Source organism: Gopherus evgoodei, unplaced genomic scaffold, assembly GCF_007399415.2.
Source record: "Gopherus evgoodei ecotype Sinaloan lineage unplaced genomic scaffold, rGopEvg1_v1.p scaffold_120_arrow_ctg1, whole genome shotgun sequence".
NCBI lineage: Eukaryota > Metazoa > Chordata > Testudines > Testudinidae > Gopherus > Gopherus evgoodei.
Window position 1 is genome coordinate 32,268 of NW_022059783.1, and position 13,421 is coordinate 45,688.

The 13,421-nt window shown below is 52.4% G+C and overlaps 2 non-coding genes across 2 annotated transcripts; one reads left to right on the top strand and one right to left on the bottom strand.

Moving 5' to 3' along the window:
* Positions 1 to 4,760: 4,760 nt before the first annotated feature.
* TRNAF-GAA lies at positions 4,761 to 4,833 on the bottom strand. Its single transcript has one exon. It is a non-coding gene; the product is annotated as a tRNA-Phe (tRNA).
* A 2,771-nt stretch (positions 4,834 to 7,604) lies between these two features.
* Positions 7,605 to 7,676, top strand: TRNAQ-CUG. Its single transcript has one exon. It is a non-coding gene; the product is annotated as a tRNA-Gln (tRNA).
* The last annotated feature ends 5,745 nt before the right edge of the window (positions 7,677 to 13,421 follow it).

Below are 13,421 nucleotides of genomic sequence, written 5' to 3' on the forward strand. Positions count from 1 at the left end.
GGACATTCTCAGAAGCAAACGAGGGAAATGTAGTCCAGCTGCAATCAGTGTAATGTGGGTGCAGAGCTGGTTGAAAGCCAAGACTCCAGGAGCCCTTCTCCATGTTTAGCTGCCCAACGGGGAGGGTGAACCTAGTGGGTCTGGCAGGGATCAGTCCGGTGTCAGGTACTATTCTATATTTTCATGAATGATTTGGAAAATGGAGTGGAGAGCATGCTCCTAAAGTTTACAACTGACACCAAGCACTTTGGAGCACAGGATTGAAATTCAAAACACCCTTAACAAATTGGAGACTTGGTCTTCTTGAGCCAAACTCCATGGTTAGGGCTCTCTCTCTACACTGGGCTGAAGTGAAACCCCAGAGCCAAGCACTCCTCCTGGGCAGTGAGCTCCGACCTTGATTGGTCAGATGCTGCTTAGCACTGTCAGAGCAGCTTTTGCTGGGGGATTCTCCCAGCACTTTCCAATAGCGGGAAGGTATGAAATCCCCATTTGACTGCTGGGGACAGAGCCCGAGAGTGGGGAGCAACTTGCCCAAAGTCCCCAGGAAAAGGAAAACAACCAGCAGAGGAACCAATAGGAAACCCAGCAATGGAACTCAGGAGTCCTGGGGGTGTGCTGTGGTGACCAGATGTCCCAATTTTATAGGGACAGTCCGAATTTTGGGGTCTTATCTAGGATCCTATTACCCCCCACGCCGTCCCGATTTTTCACACTTGCTGTCTGGTCACCCTAGGGTGTGCACATGTGTGGGTCCCAGCTGCTCCCTGCCCCCCTCATTGAAGCAGATGTGCAGGGTTACTGCCCTGGGAAGTGCAGGGCACCAGTGGATGTGGGGTTGGCTGGAGGTAGGGTCTGGCTTCAGGCAGGGCAAGGGCTGCGTGGCTGGCTGGCTTCAGGCAGGGGGGTGCATCAGGGGTTGGCTGGAGACAGGGCAGGGAGGATGCGGCTGGTGCAGGCAAAGCAGAAGGTGCAGGGCTGGCTGGAGACAGAGGCTGACTGCCGGCAGGGCAGGGCAGGGGGTGCAGGGCTGGCTGCAGGCAGGGCGTGGGGCAGGGCCGGTGCAAGGAAGTTTCATGCCCTAGGCGAAACTTCCACCTTGCACCCTCCCCCCCCGCACCCCTGCCCTGAGGCGCCCCACCCGTGGCAGCTCCCCCCTCCACCCTGAGGCTCCCCTCTTGTGGCAACTCTCCTGCTCTGCCCTGCGGCACCCCCCTCGCCCGAGCTCACCCCTGCTCCGAGCACGAGCACCCCGAGCACGCCGTGGCCGCTTCACTTCTCCCACCTCCAAGGCTTGCGGCGCCTAAGCCTGCCAGGCAGTCAAGCACCCTCCTCTGAGCCACAGCAGCCCTGACAGTTGACAATAGAGGCACCTTAACCCCTGAGTTCCTTCAATGTGTCCCCCTCGGGGGTCCAGCTCCGATCACCAGATACTCGGGGTATGTCTATACCACCTGCCGAATCGGTGGGCAGCGATCGATCCAGCGGGGGTTGATATATCGCGTCTAGTGTAGATGCAATACATTGAGTGCTCTCCCCTCGCCTGCTGTACTCCAGCTCGGTGAGAGGCACAGGCAGAGTCTACGGGGAGCTGCAGCAGTCAACTCTACGGGGAGACGGGGGAGATTCCAGAAGACTGGAAGGGGGCAAATATAGTGCCCATCTATAAAAAGGGAAATAAAAACAACCCAGGAAACTACAGACCAGTTAGTTTAACTTCTGTGCCAGGGAAGATAATGGAGCAGGTAATCAAAGAAATCATCTGCAAACACTTGGAAGGTGGTAAGGTGATAGGGAATACACAGCATGGATTTGTAAAGAACAAATCGTGTCAAACTAATCTGATAGCGTTCTTTGATAGGATAACGAGCCTTGTGGATAAGGGAGAAGTGGTGGATGTGATATACCTAGACTTTAGTAAGGCATTTGATACGGTCTCGCATGATATTCTTATAGATAAGCTAGGAAAGTACAATTTAGATGGGGCTACTATAAGGTGGGTGCATAACTGGCTGGATAACCGTACTCAGAGAGTAGTTGTTAATGGCTCCCAATCCTGCTGGAAAGGTATAACAAGTGGGGTTCCGCAGGGGTCTGTTTTGGGACCGGTTCTGTTCAATATCTTCATCAACGATTTAGATGTTGGCATAGAAAGTACGCTTATTAAGTTTGTGGACGATACCAAACTGGGAGGGATTGCAACTGCTTTGGAGGACAGGGTCAAAATTCAAAATGATCTGGACAAGTTGGAGAAATGGTATGAGGTAAACAGGATGAAGTTCAATAAAGATAAATGCAAAGTGCTCCACTTAGGAAGGAACAATCAGCTTCACACATACAGAATGGAAAGAGACTGTCTAGGAAGGAGTATGGCAGAAAGAGATCTAGGGGTCATACTGGACCACAAGCTTAATATGAGTCAACAGTGTGATACTGTTGCAAAAAAAGCAAACGTGATTCTGGGATGCATTAACAAGTGTGTTGTAAACAAGACACGAGAAGTCATTCTTCCGCTTTACTCTGCGCTGGTTAGGCCTCAACTGGAGTATTGTATCCAGTTCTGGGCACCGCCTTTCAAGAAAGATGTGGAGAAATTGGAGAGGGTCCAGAGAAGAGCAACAAGAATGATTAAAGGTCTTGAGAACATGACCTATGAAGGAAGGCTGAAGGAATTGGGTTTGTTTAGTTTGAAAAAGAGAAGACTGAGAGGGGACATGATAGCAGTTTTCAGGTATCTAAAAGGGTATCATCAGGAGGAGGGAGAAAACTTGTTCACCTTAGCCTCCAATGATAGAACAAGAAGCAATGGGCTTAAACTGCAGCAAGGGAGATTTAGGTTGGACATTAGGAAAAAGTTCCTAACTGTCAGGGTAGTTAAACACTGGAATAGATTGCCTAGGGAAGTTGTGGAATCTCCATCTCTGGAGATATTTAAGAGTAGGTTAGATAAATGTCTATTAGGGATGGTCTAGACAGTATTTGGTCCTGCCATGAGGGCAGGGGACTGGATTCGATGACCTCTCGAGGTCCTTTCCAGTCCTAGAGTCTAAAGTCTATGAGTCTCCCTCTGAGCTTTCTCAGCACCTGGCCCGACAGCACTTCCTGCCAGCCAGAGACTGCTTGTTCTAGGCCTGCTCCTGTGGATGTGGCCTCTCTCCTGATTCCTGAGGAAAGGAACCTTTCCAGGAAATGGCCATGGATTCTGGGAATCTGCATGTGGCTGGTGGACAGCACCAGGAATCATTTGGCTCCTGGCACACAAGGCCACTTAAAAGCTGAGTGCCTAGACAAGGGCTTAAACGCTGGATTTTCAGATTAAGAGCCTGATGTTCTACCAACTGAGTTAGTTGAGACCATTTTCACCGTTCACCCCAAGAGCTAGCAGGTAGGTAAAAGAGAGGCAAAAAAAAGTCCCAGGAACCTCTCCTCTTTTTCTGCACATCCACTGCCTGTCAGAAGGATTCCTTCTCCTCCTCCCTTCTGTGCCTCAGTGTGACTAAATCTCCACACCTAGACAGCTGGTCCATCCGCTGCACCCCAATCCCCCCATGCCTGAGCCTCCCTGCCAAAGCCCTGCACCTGGCTCCATAGAATTCTCGTGTGTTGCTGGGAACTCGACTTCTTGTGCCCAGAGAATCTCGGCCCCCCTCAGTAGATGACCTGAGAAACACAGTGTCCGACTTTTCCAAAGAAGTGCTTGGAGGTCTTTCTTTTGGTGTTACCATGTGGCCTAATGGGTAAGGTGTCTGAGTGTGGATCAGAAGATTGAGGGTGTGAGTCCCTTGGTGGTTGTGTTTCTGCAGTTCTACCATTGTGCTGAAAGTTCTGCTCCCTTCAGGGCTGGAACCTCTTCTTGGCTGCTCAGGCCAATCCTCTGGCTTCAGCTAGAGCCCCGGGAAGGAGTTGGGAGGTGAGCATCACAAAGGCTGGGACATGAGTCCCAGGTGCTTCCAGTCTAGCCTTTGCCCTTCCTGGTTTGCCAAAGAAAATGGGCGGCTGCCCGGGCTAGCGTGTGCGCCTGTCCCTGTGCTGGAGGGTACATGCTACATAGCGTCTTCAGAGCCTGGGTGTTTCTCTACTTCTTGCCAGTTCAGGAAAAGCCTCTTGGGGTAAAACCTCCTGCCCCACTGCAAAAGTGAGCACTCTGATTGGGAGCAGTCAGAGGCCCCACCATGGGGGCTGGCCCTGCTTTCCTACCATCTTGTGATGTTATCCACAGAACATCAGCAGCTGCCCTGCATGCTGGTGACCTTCAGTGGGTGTTTGGCATGGCAGGGAGCAGCCTGGCTGGGTGTTTTTGTGCCTGTCTGAAGGCCACACATAGGCATGGTCCTGCCCTCCTCTAGCCCTGACCTCAGTTGCTCTGTGGCTTTTAAGCCTTCACTTGGAGCCGTAAGCACCAGCTGCCTCTGCTCTAGGTGCCCAGAGGAGGAGAGGTGCATGGGGTCACTTTTACAGATGCCCCTTCCCTGGTACTGCCATTGCTCCGCTGTACAGAGGAGCTTCCATCCCCAATCCCTGCCTGTCACTGCCCAGCAGCCCTCTGGCACCATTCCTGAGGGCTACCCTGCCTCACTTTCTTCCTACCATGTTGGGAAAGACAGTTCTCATTATTAAAGATTAGGTGGACCAACTAGGGGCAGAAGCCTGTTCTATGTTTTCCTATTGTAGAGCCCAAGCTCAGGAACTCACCTTGGGTACAGGCACTGTTGTGCTCCCAGAAAACAAGCCACCCCTTCACAAAGAGGGATGACAGGTCCTGCCAAAGCCTGGGATTGAACCCTGGACCTTTAGATCTTCAGTCTAACACTTTCCCAACTGAGCTACTTTGGCAATTGCATGAGAACATTTTGGCCTGTTGCTTCTCTGTCTGGGATGTTTTTGTCAGCAGTTGCAGACAAAAAGGAAAGGAAAACAAAAGGCTGCTCCACACCCACACTGGAGGAACCCGGCACCGTTAGCTGTGATGAGTAAGAAGTGTCTGTTGGCTGACAGGGCCTGTCCCCCAGGAGCTGGAACAGCAGCTGCCACCTCCCCCTCGGCTCCAGGCTGTGGGAAATGCCCATTGCCTGGCTGCATAGGTGGATGCTGCTCCGTGCTCTGGAGAGCATCTGTATTACTCTGTCAACCCCCTGTCTTCACTGAGCCGGTCTGGTAAGGTCCGAAGTGCCCCCTCCGGCCTGGCAGCTGAGAGTCTGTGCAGACATCAACCCCCCTGCCAGCCCCAGAGCCAGCAGCAGCGCCAGCCCCACCCCCCAGCACCACAGGGGCACTCAATGCACTTCCTGTGGGGAAATGGCTCCTTGGCGTCCTGCTGCTAGAGTGAGAGCCAGGAGAGAGCAGTGTCTGGCTCACCGTGGGGGAGAGAAGAGACCTGATGAGTGTGGATCTCCCTCAGCCTCCTCTGCAATGGTGATCAGTTGTATTGTCACTGTGATAGTCAATGCTTCCCTTCAGGGCCAGCCCTAGAGAGGTCTGGGACAAATCCCCCCCTTTCCTCCTCAGGCCCTGCCCCCACTCCACCCCTTCCCCCAAGTCCCCACCCCATCCCATCTCATCTCTTCCCTTCCTGCACCTTCCTGTCCCATTCCTCTCCCACCCCCACCTCTTCCCGTCCCTGCTCCTCCCCCTCCCCACCCAGTGCCTACTGCACCCCACTGAACAGCTGATCACTGGCAAGTGGGAGGCACTGAAGGGGAAGAGGAGGAGCTTGTCAGCAAGGCCTGTAGTGTGTGTGTGGGGGAGCTGGCTGCCAGTGGGCGATGAGCACCTATTTTTTATCTGTTGGTTCTGCAGCCCCATAGCTCCCATGGAGTCGCTGACTTAGCTTCCTTCGTACTCTAGAGAGAGGAGCAGAACCAGGGCTATGGCTGATCTATGGGGCACCAGGTGAGTGGCAGAGGCTTCAGCTGCTGAGAGTTTACCTGACCCCTCAGGGACACAGTGTGAGATGGTGCCCCCGGGATCTCTATGAAAGGAGCAGAACAGGATTTACTTGGGGTGGGGAGAGAATTGAGAGTGTCTCAGGGGGTTGCCCAGAGGTGTTGCCCAGGTGAGAGACTGGCTAAAACACAAGCCTCAGTGTGAACAGGATTCAAACCTGCACAGGGAAACTCTATTAGATTTTAACTCCCACATATTAACCACTCAGCCATCATAGCTGAGAGTAACAAACAGCCCCAATGCCAGAGAAACTGGTAAAGAATCACAATGACCAGGTGTGAAGTCATCTGAACTACAGAATTCCCACAGCAAACCTGGCTCCCAAAGCACAGGGGGGATTGGGGTTTGTTCTCTTTGCTTAGCCATGTGCAGTCGCACAGAGAGCGTGTTTAAAAGTCTCCCCTCCCACAGAGCGGGAATGGGAAATGATTCTCAACTTGAAGCCTGATGTAGGGTGACCAGATGTCCCGATTTTATCGGGACTGTCCTAATATTTGCTTGTTTGTCCCACGTCCCGACCGATGTTTGGTCGGGACCCTGGACAAACAAATAACTTTGTCCTCTTCTCTGGCACACAGGCATAGTCTGGAGGGATACTTGCCCCACCCAAACTCCACCTCCTCATTCCCCCATTGGATCCCTCTCCAAATCCTTGCCCTGGCCCTGCCTCTTCCCCAAGAATGTGGCATTCTTCCTCCCTCCCAGGTTTGCACACGGGCCATGGCCATGGCCGGAAGCGCAGCGCGAAAGCTGCTCCAGCCCTGCAGCCTGCGGGGAAGCGCAGTGGGGCTGGCGGCAGCATGGAGCAGGCAGGGCCCAGGTGGGCAGGGGGCAGAGACACACGTGGGGTGGACACGCTCCTGCCGGGAGCTGCCTGGTTCACCCCTGGCCCGGGAGCTGCAGGAGGGGCCCAGATCATGGCTCAGCTGCAGAGTTCGGAGCCCAGGCTGGGCCCAGGAGTGAGGGGATGGGGGTGCTGGGAGTGCAGCGGGGGTTGGAGCCGAGAGTTGGTTGGAGATGGGGCTGTGCCACTGCCGCTTGGTGGTGGGGCGGCCCTCCGGCTTATTTTTTTGCTCCGCCCCCCACATCCCGATATTTCATCTTTGACATCTGGTCACCCTAGCCTGATATGAAGGGGGATGTCTGGACCAAGGGGCCAGGGACTGGCCTTTGCTAGAGAAACCACTGTCAAGTTTTAGCCAGTTAGGACAAGTCAGCAAATAAGAACAACCTCAGGTATCAGTAAGTGCTACAGGTTGCAAATTCCTACATGCAGCAGTTTCTGGCACTACACCTGCGCAGCTCTGCTCCCCGGCTCTTCTCAGGCTCCTGCTCTCTCCTTAGCTCTGCTCCACTCTGGCCCAGGCAGTTCCAGCTCACATGGAGGATGGGACCCCCTGGGCTGGTGACTCCCTCATTACACTGCCTGGCCTGTCAGTGCAGCTAACTTGGAGCTTTGGCCTCTCCCCATTGTCCCTGGGGACTGTCAGTCTCAGGGTCCTGATTTCCCATTGATCCTTCGCCCTTCTATTGGTGCTGGGAACTAGCCAACCAACACTCCCCCCCACTCACACACACTCAGTTTTAGTAAAGGGCCAAGAGCCCCTTACACAAGCCAGCCCCATGAGGGTCACCGATGTGCAGAGAAGGCAGCACAAGCTGGTCCCATGGTGTAATGGGCAGCACTCAGGACTCTGAATCCTGTAATCTGAGTTCAAATCTCAGTGGGATCTTGTGTTGGCTTGTGGTCATAGGTGGCAGGTTATATACATTTGTGGTGCTATGGCTCCAGGAATACTCAGGGCTGGGGGCCCTGCTGCAGCAATATTTGGAGCTGGGTCTCTTCCCCTGGCACCTCTCCCCCTGCTGTGCTGCCTCTGTGCCTGACAAAAAGCAGTGTGTGCCTGTCCCCTGCCTGCTCCTGCTGCTGGGGTAGAGGGATTTGGGCAGAACTGCTGCCCCAGGGTCCTAGTGCCTGTCATCTACTAATGGCAAGGCAGGCTGCCCTGAGTGGCTCCAATGCCCCCATCCCTCTGCCCCAGTCTTGAGCCCCCTCCTGCATCATGAACCCCTCATCCTCAGCCCTGCACTCCCTCCTATCCCCAAACTCTCTCCTGGAGGGTGCACCTCTCACCCCTTCGTACAACGCGAGCCTGCACCCAGCACCCAAATTCCATCCCAAAGCCTGCACCCCTCCTGCACCCTAATCCCCAGCCCAGGATCAGCACCCCAGACCTCCCTCCCAGAGCCTTAGGCAGGTGGGGGTGGATTTTGGGGGGCAGAGTTGGGGGGTGGGTTCTGGGCTCCAACAAAATTTCTACAAACTTGCCACCCATGCTTGTGGTAAAGCCCCAGAGCTCAATTTCCCTGTCTCCAGCTGTGTAAGAGTGAATCCTTCCCCTCCTGCTGGGTGACTCACACCTCCTAGAGCCAGGTCTTTGGCTGGGATGGCTACAATGGGTTAGGGCTCTAGAACTTGCTACCCTGATAGTTGGGATTCTTGCTGCTGCACCTGATGTTCACAAACTTGGCCCTTGTGCTTCCTACCACACGTTTCCTCTGGCCCACACGGCGCTTGAAGAAAGGAGTGCCAGGGCTGGGATTAATAGGCAGGGCTTGGCATGAGGGAGAAAGAGTCCCAGGCTGGAGCCCCACACACCTTCCCTCCTGCGGGCACCTAGAGCAGAGGCAGCCTAGCGCTGTCCGGTGGATACATCAGCAGAGTAGCTGAGTTCATGTAAATACAGTCTGCTCCCAAAGCCTCCCCCCAACCCTGGTCATCAGTAGCTGCCAGGGGAGAGCTCATTCACACCTCGCTTACAAATCATCATTTGAAATTCTAAGGTTGGCCAACACTGCCGAAGCCAATGCACCAACATTGTCAGCAAACACAACAGGCTGGGTGAGAAAACCCGGCTTTGTCCAGACTTTCCAAACCTCTTTTACTTTCTCAGGTAAAAGTATTTTTCATACCTTGTATCTGCTTTTAAAGTATGTGTTAACGTGTCAATTTCCATTCAAATTTGCAACCAGTGAAACATTGGGGGGGTGTTGGGGAAATTCGGGGAAGGGGGTGCACAGCCCCCTGGCTGGGGGGCGTATAGGGAATGCCCAGTTTCACTGAATTGAGTCTCCTACTGCAGCACCTCAGTAGGTTACATCAGAGAGGAGCTGCAGTGTCTAGGCGGTGGGATGCCTGTGCCTTTAAGAGCCCAGCCCTGGGAAGCCCATGCTGAGAGGTGCTGCCTAAACTCCCTTGCAACTTTGAGGGGGCCCAGAGCCCAGTATTGAGCCTGAGCTGAAACATCTACACTGCAAATTTACCACCCCACAGCCAAAGCCTCGGGAGCCTGAGCTGGCATGGGGCAGCCTTGGGTGTTTCATTGTAGTCTGGACATAGCATAGCATTATGTCCACATTGTCATAAACACCCCCAAGTCACTATTCTCAAACCCTGGGTCAGTTGATTCAGGCTTGTGGGGCTTGTGCTGCAGGGTTATAAAATTACAGTGTAGACACTTGGGCTTGAGCCCAGCCTCCAAGACCCCATGAGGGGTGAGGGTCTCCAAGCCTGAGCTCCAGTCTGAGCCCAAATGTCTGCACTGCAGTTTTTAGCCTCACAACCTGAGCCCCAGGAGTCCAAGTCAGATGATCCAGGCCAGCCGGGCCACAGGGCTTTTATCACAGTACAGATGCCCTTTCAGAATATGTCTACATTGCAACGTAAGCCCAGGGTTAGCAGAAGTCATGTCAGCAGCCCCAACTCATAAACCTAAACTACAAGGAAAACACCCACCTCCAAATAAGCTGGGCAGTGTCCTTCTCTCTACGGTTCAAAAGTCCAGCAACCAAAAGTCCTTTAACATGAGCCATCCCTGCTCTTCACCCCACTTACAGCTGTTGTCCTTAGTCAGTGCAAGCCCAGAGGTGCCTCTGAAGAGTTCACCTGCCATCCTGGGTGGAAAAGGGGGAAAATAGAAGGCACCATACTCACTATGTTGTCTAGGGACTTACTCATCTTTTTACTGCCACCCTGTCCTAACATTGATCTAACCCCTAAATTTTAGCATGAGTACCCAGGGCCCAGCCCACTTGGCTTTGGAACTACTGTCCCCTGCCTAGCGAGTGCTATTGAATTGAGGGTGAGCCCCTCAATCGGGGTCTGCCAAGCACAGTTGGGCTGCCCTGAATTCACAGAAGGATAACAACCCTTTATTTCTCCTGCCCCAATAACAAGGAGACTGGGAATCCAACAACAGGCAAAAGTGATAATTTTGGCAAGCAATCCAACATATTTCCAGCATACTGTAAAATCCACATGCAGACTCATACACGAAAACTTGCAAGAAAATCTTCCTGAGGGAGTCTGAGGCACCTGCTGCTGGAGGGAGCCGTGGGTTGGGATTGAGGAGCAGCGTGAGGAGGAGAGAGCTGTGGGTTGCGATTGAAGGGCACTGGGAATAGGAGGGGGCTGTGGGTTGGGACAGAGGAGAAGGGTGAAGAGGAGTAGGCTCTGGTTGGGAGTGAGGAGCAGTGTGCATAGGAGGGACTGAGGGTTGGGACTGAGGGGCACTGGGAAAAGAGGGGACATGGGTTTGGGCTGTAGAGCATCCTCGTTTGGGAATCCAGCAGGAAAGGGGAAGGCAGCAGGTGATTCTAGTTCCTTAGGGATATTCTGTGTGTTTGTGTGTGCAGGGAAGGAACATGCTATATGCCCAGAGGCCTTTATTCCTCCAGGCTGCAAGGACAGAGGGGCTGTCAGGAAGTTGCCCCTTCTAACCCCCACACAAAAAGGCCTATTTGAGGAAAGGGAATATCCTGAAGAGGAAAAAGGAACATCAAAGAGGACTCCAGAAAGACAGTGTAAGATCCTGATGAATAGTTTATCATCTGACCAGGGACTTGAAACCTGGACCCTCAGATTAAAAGTCTGTTGTTTTGCCAAATGCACTAGGCAGGCTCACAAAGGAGAAGAGCAAGTTGGTGCAGAAGAGAAACTAGTGAAGAAAACAAGAGCAGGAAACAATAGGGGAAACCTGCTGCTCTGTGTGGCCTGGTCAACACTACGAGTTCATGTTGAATTTAGCCGCATTAAATCTCATTAACCCTGCACCCATCCACAAAATGAAGCCCTTTATATCGATATAAAGGGCTCTTAGTACCAATATCTGTAATCCTCCCCGACAAGGGGAGTAGCGCTGAAATCGGTATTGCCATGTTGGATTAGGGTTAGTGTGGCCGCAATTTGATGGCATTGGCCTCCGGGTGCTATGCCCCAGTGCACCATTGTGACCGCTCTGGACAGCAATCTGAACTTGGATGCACTGGCCAGATAGACAGAAAAAGCCCCGCAAACTTTTGAATTTAATTTCCTGTTTGCCCAGCATGGAGTGCCGATCAGCACAGGTGGCCATGCACTCCCAGAATCAAAAAAGAGCTCCAGCATGGACCATATGAGAGATACTGAAGCTGATCTCTCTATGGGGAGATGAACCTGTTCTATCAGAACTCCTTTTCAAAAGACAAAATGCCAAAACATTTGAAAAAATCTTCAAGGTTATGACAGACAGAGGCCACAGCAGGGACTCAACACAGTGCTGAAACTTAAGGAGCTGAGACAAGCATACCAGAAAGCCAAAGAATGAAATGGATGCTCACAGAGGGAGGGGCGACTGACGACTGTAGCTATCACACAGTTCCCCCAGTCTCCAAAAGCTATTTGAATTCTTGGCCGAGTTCCCAAAGCCTGAAGGGTCAAAAACATTGTTGTGGGTGGTTCAGGGTATATGTTGTTCTACCCCCCCCACCCCGTGAAAGCAAACGAAAAAAAATGTTTCTTGCCTTTTTTCAATGTCACTGTAAATCTATTGGATGCTGCTGGCAGACGTGGTGCTGCAGCGCTACACAGCAGCATCCCCTTCCCTTCTGGATGGCAGACAGTACAGTAGTACTGTTATCCTTCATCGTCATCCCGTGAGTGTTCCTGGCCGGCCTCAGTGAAGTGGGCCAGGGGTGCCTGGGCAAAAATGAGAATGACTCCCAGGTCATTCTCTTCTTTAAGCTTTGTCTAATGGAGATTCAGTCCTGCCTGGAATATCATGGCAGCTGGAGGCTGCCCTCCCCTCCCCCACTTTGAGCTCTGCTTGCAAGGGGTAGCTCAGTGGTTTGAGCATTGGCTTGCTAAAGCCAAGATTGTGAGTTCAATCTTTGAGAGGGCTATGTAGGGATCTGGGGCAAAAATCAATACTTGGTCCTCCTAATGAAGGCAGGGGGCTGGACTCCATGACATTTTGAGGTCCCTTCCAGTTCTAGGAGATAGGTATATCTCCAATTAGAAAAAAAAACCCAAAGGCAATAAAGTCAGTGTTTCAAATTCATGCTTTCTTTATTACTTCATCACACAAATGGGGGGACACTGCAACGGTAGCCCAGGACAGTTGGAGGAGGAGGGAAGCAACAGGTGAGGTTGTTGCAGGGGCACCCACTAGAATGGCATGCAGCTCATCATTTCTGTGGGACGTCTGGGGCTCTGACTGGGAGCGGCCGTTGGCCTCTCTGGTTCTTTAGTAGACTTGCCTGATAGTCTAGACAAGACTGACTCTCCCTTTAGACAAAACTTAAAGAAGGGAATGACCCAGGGAGTCATTCCTATTTGTGTCCATGCGTCCGCAGCCGACCTCACCGAGGCCGGCCAGGAGCACCCATGAGAGCAGCAGATGGTACAGTATAACTGGTAACTGTCATTGTCAACTTGCAAAGCAGCAGACGGGATGGTATAGCTGGTAACCATCTTTGCTAACTTGCAAAAGGCAAGAGGATGTTGCTGTGTAGCACTGCAGTACCGTGTCTGTCAGCACCATCCAGTAGATATACGGTGACAGTGAAAAAAGGCTGAACGGGCTCCATGGTTGCCATGCTCTGGCGTCTGCCCAGGCAATCCAGGGAAAAGGGCGCGAAATGATTGTCTGCCATTGCTTTCACAGAGGGAGGAGTGAGTGACTACATTTACCCAGAATCACCTATGACACTGTTTTTGCCTCATCAGCCTTTGGGATCTCAACCCAGAATTTCAATGGGCGGGGGAGACTGCAGGAACTATGGGATAGCTACCCACAGTGCAACGCTCCGGAAATCGACACCAGCCTCAGTACATGGATGCACACCGTCGAATTAATGTGCTTAGTGTATCCTCATGCACTCGACTTTATACAATCTGTTTCCAAAAACTGGTTTCTGTAAAATAGGAATAATCCCATAGTGTAGACATACCCTATGATTAACAACTTTGGTGGCTAATTGAAAGGCTGATGGTTCAAACCCAAGTGAAGATGGAGGTGGTTTTTTTTCAGTGATGAGAATCCAGTACATTTTAACAGGCTGAAAAGCTCCTCAATGCTGCTCTAGCTTCATTGGGCAAGCATAAGCAACACTGTCATCAGATGCATTGGTGGTATAGCAGTGTGCATAGTTCCCTTCCA